Genomic DNA, 8,581 nt, shown 5'->3' with positions numbered 1-8,581 from the left:
AAAAAAAAAAAAAAGAAAACAGTAAATTTCAATGAACTTTTAACTCAATTAAAAAATTACTAAAAACTCGATGGTTCTAATTAAATTGAAACGTTCAAAGTCGCGTAACATAACTCTGCGATCCCCGACGCGATCCAATGATAGCAAAAGAATTAAACCTTAGCAAAAACACGCCAATAAAAATCCCGATATCTCGTTTCTTCTTCTCGTCATATATATGTACTGTCGCTTCGACTTGTTTCTTACAAGTTGGTTGGGCGGTAATTACGGTGTGTGGTCGATCGATCGACTCTTGGTGCCGGCTCCAGGATGACCGGCGCGATACAAGGCCACGATTATGTATGCAAATATGCGGGAGAATTTCTGCTGACGGGCATTATGCGTCGAAGTACGACGGAGCCGCGGGAACTTCCGACACGGCGAGACAGACTGTCGGAAACATGGGCAAACAATTGGGTAATGCACGTCTCTTGGTGCTGGGAACGCGGCGAGGATTTCGGTCGCGCGGAAATTTCTGCGGTTACGGCAAGTTCACGCGTACCGACGTGCGCGAGGATTCGTTCCTTCTCGCGCGAGGAAACGAGCCTGACCCTCAACGTGAACTCTCGAAGATCGGCGTTGGTGAATTTTGCCAGATTTTGCTGAATCTTTCATCCACGCTTGAACGTGAAACCAGCGACGAATCATATTGGTAATTAACTCTTTCAACGTCGAGCAACAGTTGAAATGACAATACAATACTAAATTGTTGGATATTGCGGAAAATTTTTGGAAACTTTTGCAATCTACGGATTTTTGTGCAGTCTCGTAATTTTGTAATGCAGTTTTTTAATTTTATCATTTTATAATTTTATAGTTTTATAATTTTATAGTTTTATAGTTTTATAATTTTATAGTTTTATAGTTTTATAGTTTTATAGTTTTATAGTTTTATAGTTTTATAGTTTTATAATTTTATAGTTTTATAATTTTATAATTTTATAATTTTATAATTTTATAATTTTATAATTTTATNAGTTTTATAGTTTTATAGTTTTATAGTTTTATAGTTTTATAGTTTTATAGTTTTATAGTTTTATAGTTTTATAGTTTTATAATTTTATAATTTTATAATTTTATAATTTTAGTTCTATAATCTATAGTTCTATAGTTTTATAGTTTTATAATTTTAGTATTGACCTATGTATATAGATAAATTAATCTGTGTTCATACTGTCCTTGTTCTTCATCCATACAGAAAAAAAGTAAAAATGTCTCTTAAACTAGTATTTTTTCGACATACATAGGTTAATACTTTAGTAGCCTGAACTTGAACTCTTTACAAAAAACTCTCACATTATGACAGCCTCATTGTTTTGTTAATAAATTTTTCCATATCTCCAAAAATAATGGAATATTCGAGACAATCAAGTTACATGGCCCATCTTGTATAATTATACAACATAATTAAAAGAATAATGTCTAAAAGTAAAAATTTGTAATTAATATTTTTATATGTCTTTTATTTTCTCATGCATAAAAATCTGCAGCCTAATTAATGAATATATCTCAATTATATTATCAATTAATGAATATATATGTTACAGATTTTTAAACACGATGTGACATTTTAAAATTAAATTCCTGTCGGTTTCTCCTTACCAAATTGAACCTTCACTTCATTTTTATTGGCACTGAAAGGGTTAATAATAAACTTGCAGCTATGATTTGTAGGGTTGTTAAGTACTTGTCGAAGAGGAGACGAATCGAGAAACTTCTGATGTATCTCTGGAAATCTGCGAGTGAAAAAGTTCGAGAAAAATAAAGAGATTGCGGGGTAAAGATTTTGTTGTGCTCTGTGGTAGATAAGAAAGAGTCGAGATACGCAGATGAATAATAAACAGGGGATGAAATCGCTATAAATTTGTCGGAGGGAGCGTTTGAATATCTACTGCTTGGAGACAGATGTCCACGACTAACTATTAAAATTATGATAACGTTTAATGTACAATAATATTTCTCATTTTTTTTTCTTTTTTTTTTTGCTCTTATTGAAGCTACTCCTACAGTTGACACACGCAGCAACGAACACGAGAAAGGGTGGTTTGCTTCAGTCTCTTTTTTACTTTCAACGAAAACGAAAGTGAATTCTGCAATTGATCGGTCGATCGGAAATTATTAAACATTCAAGTGGTGGATTTTCGAGTATGATTTACAGTTGAATTGGCTTTTTAACGCGTATAAAATATTCTGATAATATTTGAAACGAGGCAACAAATTGAATACAATCGGCCGAATACGCATACGTTAAACTTTTCACACTTCCGCCACTTTTTGCATTTAATTCACATTTCGTTCGAATGTTATACCTACGAAATATTTTTCCACAGACTTTATCTCTGGAATAATGTTAATAGAATGTGATATTAAAACGTGCACACTTTTAATTCGAGTATAATTTGAATTTTATTAATAAAGCTACGCGTCAAAAGCATAGAAACGTATGTTATAAATATTCGATGCTTAATCTCGCTTCATTTAATTTCATTTCGCCTTCGATCGTTCGCAACCGTACGTGAACTAAACTAAATTTAACATTCAAACGGATAACACGCGATTACGCGCGGAAAAAAAAAAGGAATTTTCAATTTCTTGGATCCAGTTGCTGTCGCGTCAATTGCCGAGAAATCCTTCTCGGTATTCCTCGGACGGCGGACTTATGCGAAGCACGTGCTTGTCCTCGGGGCAACACTCCCTACACCGGGAGGGGGAGGATTTTATTTACAAATCCTCCAGCGGTGGTGGCCATAAATCGTTTCTGCTTCTAAGGACCGTCCAGGCGCTTCGTATCCAATATTAAGCTGCCCATGAAGATGGCCCTATTAATATGGTGTGCAGAGGCACGGCGATCGTTTACACAGCGGCGCTCTGTACTATATATTCTAAAGCTGAGAAAATCCCTCGGAGAAGAGAAGGAAACTTCGCTCTTAGATCCGGCCGGCGTCAATATTAAGCTGCCCTCGCAGCCGTGCTGAGCACACCAGTGTCTCCGGGTCCCATCGAGTTTCACGGTGTCTTCGATTCTAATTATCGACTGGCTCCGTAACGACGTTATCGTCGATCGGTTGTCTTTGCAACTGGTATATCTATGCAGAAGCACGGTCGCTTGATTTCACCGGTCGGATCTTCATCGTAGTGTCGATCGTGCGACTCCGACACGACCGCAGTGTTGGTAGTTAATTACCAATTTATCTGGAATTACTAATCTTCGGTTGCCGAGAGCGACGTTTTCGTACGACAGTTGTCAGAAGCTCTTTCATTTCTGATTTCACTTTTCATTCCGGTTTTATTGTTATTTTTTTTTTTTTTTTTTTTTTTTTTTTTATTACGAGGACTGATTTTACGAATTACACACGTGCGAAACGTTTAGAACGCGGTGATTTCTTTCCACTAATTTATTTCGATCATTATTTAATACTTGTCTTCTACTTGTTTCTCGAAGAAGGTGTCTGAATCTAGTGAGCAATGAAAAATTTTTGTAAAACTCTTCGATCTTAGGTAAAATAATGGTAAATCGATGTTTAGTGATCTGAACAACTCTGATCTGTCAACCACGTGAGCTTGAAAGCTGGACTATGTAACGAATCGCGAAAATAGATGATCTACCCTCGATCGTCGATGTTTTCCCATTCTTCCTGACTAAAACGAATCGTGTGATATCCTGTTGCGGGATTTCGACAGCGTATGTACATACGCGAAGTATGCATTTCAGTCGAATGTATTTTCTGCTTGCGCAGAAAAATAAGGTCGACGAGCTGTCGCTGACGTGAAATAATCGATCATATGCCAAAACAATGACACGCGTAATCACTGCGCCTCACCTATTCTTGACTATCGTATAATCATCCTTAAATGCGGTGTTATCGGCACGCGATGAATTACCGCGAGTGAATAATGGCTTTAACGAAACTATCCGTTTTGATAAGGGAATTGACAGTGCGTACGCGCGCGCTGTCCACTTTCTGGTGACGTATGATCGCGTCGGTTTTATCTTCATTCAGCAGATATCGAGCATGCTGCGCGTCCGATTTACTATTATTGCTCGCGGCGAGTTTTAGTTAATGATTTTCCACGTGATCGATATCCGAATGGTAATTGATTACGTGAGAAGGCTAAAATTGCTCGGGGGGCAGTCAATGATTTTCCGAGTGATCGGCATTCTAAATGGCGAGTGATTACACGAGAAAGTAATGTTCATTGCGTGTCACAGTAAAATAAGACTATTCCTTTTCGAATAAAAATGATACAACTAGCTTCATTTTCGTGTTTCCATATGATCATCAAAATAACGACGCAATCTAGAAGAAGCGAAATCTTTTTTTTCAAATCGAAATTGTTGTCGTACAGCAATCTTGCAATTTAATTGTCTTTAATAATTTAAATAATATAAATAATAATTTTATATTAAATATATAAATATTCCTTTACATAAATAATAATTTTATACTAAATATATAAATATTTCCTCATATAAATATTTCTCTATATATAAATATTTCTTTATATAAATATTTCCCTATCTATAAATATTTCTTTACTAAATATATAAATATCACTTTACGTAAATAATAATTTTATACTAAATATATAAATATTTCTCTATATATAAATATTTCCTTTTATAAATATTTCTTTACTAAATATATGAAAAATATATAAATATCACTTTACGTAAATAATAATTTTGTACTAAATATATAAATATTTCTCTATATATAAATATTTCCTTATATAAATATTTCCCTATCTATAAATATTTCTTTACTAAATATATAAATATCACTTTACGTAAATAATAATTTTATACTAAATATACAAATATTTCTCTATATATAAATATTTCCTTTTATAAATATTTCTTTACTAAATATATAAATATCACTTTACATAAATAATAATTTTGTACTAAATATATAAATATTTCCCTGTAGTGTCACACGCGCTGTAAAAAAAAGGGAGAAAGAAATAGAGGAAGCAACAGCATCGAAAATAAGAGAACGGTGCTCATTGGTGTTGGTCCATCTAAACGATCTGTATAATAGTACGGTAGTCAATGCCGTGGCTCTATTTTGCTACGGTATGCGGCAATTTGGACGCAACGCGTTGCACCTCGACGAAATCGAGCTTCAGCCGTTGTGTTTCATAGCGCGGCAAGCAGGGACTGGGGGAACGCAGAAGGATAGGAAACCTCGAGTTTGCGGCCCGGACAGTAGTGCGGAACGTTGTAGCATCGGCTTTCATCGCAGCCGGGCTGGATGCCGCCGCTACCACGGAATTATACTTGTCTGCCGCGTAATTGCCGAGATTAATTATGTGCGAGATGAAATTCTTGGTCGGCAGAGTGTGACAATCCGTGTGACAGTTCGTCGTCAGCCTCTTGCGAACGTAGTTACTCGCCGCGTTGATAAAAGGCTCGAGAAAATAAGAGGGTAACGAAGCAGAGACAGAAAGAATAATAAAAAACATAACTTCCACCTTTTTTCCTCTTCTTCTTTATTTTCTCAAGCAAAGCCTCAATGATTATATTCGCTTTACGTGCATACGTGTTTGTTTGAGCAAACAATAAATGAATACATTGGCGTGACATGGAATTCATGTGAATTCGATATTTGTAAGATTCAAAATTGTTAGATCTATCTTATAGATCTATTATAATTGCGACATCTCGTATAAAGGTTAAGTGTACAACTAGTATGTATATGATATGCGTGTATGTGTATGTATTATTTATACAAGTAGCTCGAACGTATTGTCAACGTTCATCTTTGTGATAAGAGTCCGCTGTGTAAAATTGCCATTCCTAAGTAAATTCCAAAGTGATTATTACGTCAATTAATTATTATAAACGCCACACTGCGCTACGCGCTCCAATGAAAATTTTTACGAGTAACGAGTCGGGATCTTGGAAATCAGGATGTAACCGATCACACGTAAAAGCGATAGTGATTCTATTGCATATGAAATGTGATTCGTGTGAAATGAGCTTTTCTTCTTTTCAACTCTCACGCGTAGACGTTCACTCAACTATCGGCCAGAGTTGTTTACAGTGATTCTGTCACACGTCAAAAATCGTCGATTTTTCTAAGACTAGAACGCACTTGTCTCCGCATTGTCAATTGTTCTTCAGCATCGTCGAATTGAGAAAGAAAATCACCGAGAAACATACCGGTCGCAGGGCAGGTTCAGATCGAAGCACGGTCGATCGTATTTTCAATTAACATAAGTACAACAACAACGTTAACTTCATGAAATATTCAATGCGGGGGGGGGGGGAGACGGCGCGGCGCGTCACGCGCAAGAACGAACTTCCGTTCGGTGAATAAATGGCACTACTAATGTTTGAGAGAAAAAGGCGGCCACGGGTTCCTTCATTGATTTTGCAACGGCAGTGCACGCCATTAATGGTAATGGGAGCATGGAAATGGATATGAGATCTTGGTAGTGTTCGAAGGAATGGCCGCGCGCAACGGGAATATTCGATAATTCGAAAGATGCTGTTAGCTTGGCCCCGTTACGAACACTCTCCCTGCCTGGTAACGCTCGCAGTTCTAAATGAATCCGTGCGATTGTAAGGTGATTTTCGCTCTAATGGTGTCGAACGTTCAGTTTGAACTGATTGAAAGTACAACGCACTTGCTGGTCGAAGCAACGTTCAGTTTAAAATGTCGTCGGACACGCGATGCGCGCGATATACATATTTTTTTTGAATGAACTCGAGATCACCTGTTGTTTCAGAGAAATTGCACAAAGGTAGTTCTACGACAGTTCGTTTTGGTTAAGAGTTTTCTGATAAAGTTCAAAAGTCTGTAAAGCCCAGTAAAGTTGGTTCGAGTGAAGTTTAAAAGTTGCGAAGTTACTGAAATTTTACTCATTGCTCGCTCGTTGCTAGTTGAATTTCACGCGTTAAAATTTAGCGATTTGAGGGAGGATATCGGATCATAGATATTAGAATTCAAATAGCGACGAAAGAAATTTTGTTGTTACATCATATTATTCTACATTTATAAATACATTTGTATTTATTACTCTAAGTATGTTTCGAAAATATAATTATTTTAGCAAAAGCATGAATGGTTTGTACGATGGTTTATAGGTTCGAAAGTGATCACGTGACGTGCTGTTTGTTTGTTTGTTTTCTGTCGATTGGTATTTTCGTTGAAATTTGAAAGTTATCTTCAATTTTCGAAATGGAGCTCAATCTTTTTTCGTCCAAAAAAAAAAAAAAGAAAAAAGCCGAAAGCTGATGCCCCGTACGTGTAACAGTTTGAAAAACAAAGAGAAAATAACAAATAAAGGATTATCGTTCGACGAATGTCTTTTTGTCTTTGTAACGTCGATAGTTTCGCGTGTATCAGGATTGGAAAAGTTTAGAAAAAAATATTCGACGTGTTGTTCTTGATAGTCGATCTATATTTCCGCGCAAGCATCTTTTCACACACGTATAAAGTGTTTCGGCAATTTAGTTCAACATTCAGTCTCGACATTCGGTTCAACAATTTTGTTGACGTTGAATTTTGTATTTTACATTTACGTAAATAAAGATATATAAAATACATCGTTAGAAAGTCAAAGTGTTAAATTAAACTCGATAAACTATATTTCTGACTATTTTCCTAGAAAAAAAATCGTAGATTTTGACATTGATTTATAGAAGTCGCTTTATAAACGTTTCAATACGTGTCGCGGAGTTTACTCTACAATTTTTGTTGACAAAAGAATGTAACAAAAACGTGGCGTTCCTTTAAAAGAAATTGAGGATTACTCCGACACTTCGAAAAGTATGAAAGATTTCACAGACATCGATATTCACGCAGATACAGTTTTCATTTACAAAGTTAATAAACTCGCTCCATGCTTTATTGTCACAATTTAATTCGAATATTCGAATGGATTATTTACGATATGATAACGAAAACAGTTAACCGTGAGAAAAAAAAGAATGAAACTACTCGAAATAATCGAACACTATTTTTTCTTTTTTTTTTTTTTTTTTTCGTTGAAGGAAGTATTTGATAAACGTTAAAGATGAAGATTATTCTGAGAAGGAGAACAAAGGACGCTTTTTGGCATTAACTGCTTGAATGAACATTTGAAACCTTGACCTATAGCTGGGTTATAAATACTTATTGGCTTCTCTTCTTCGACAAAATCCGCTACAATTTTCGAGCGTCAGCCACGCTGAATTTGTCTAAGGAACAGCGAACGATTTCTTAACTTGAAAGTTAAGCTGAAAGGAAATAAAAATAGTTTCCCACCGATACCTTAGAGCGTTACGTGAGTAATTTCTTTTTTTTTTTTTTTTTTCCTCGACGAATCGCTGTCGTCTCCGCGTGTACCAAGAGCGGGAACTAAACAATCCTGATCCTTTCTCGAAAGCAAAGGCGTACATCGTTGGTGTCCAACCACGAAACTACGAGAGGCGTGCAACACCGACAAATAATCCAATTTGAAGAGTTAACGGAACAACGATACAGCGAGTCGAGGATACGTGATAATTCCTTCTCCCACGGGAAACAAGGGAGAGAACGAGAAAATCTCTGGA

The sequence above is a fragment of the Frieseomelitta varia genome, unplaced genomic scaffold, assembly GCF_011392965.1.
Source record: "Frieseomelitta varia isolate USP_RPSP 00005682 unplaced genomic scaffold, Fvar_1.2 scaffold_158, whole genome shotgun sequence".
Classification (NCBI taxonomy): Eukaryota; Metazoa; Arthropoda; class Insecta; order Hymenoptera; family Apidae; genus Frieseomelitta; species Frieseomelitta varia.
Note: the sequence above shows the minus strand (reverse complement) of the source record.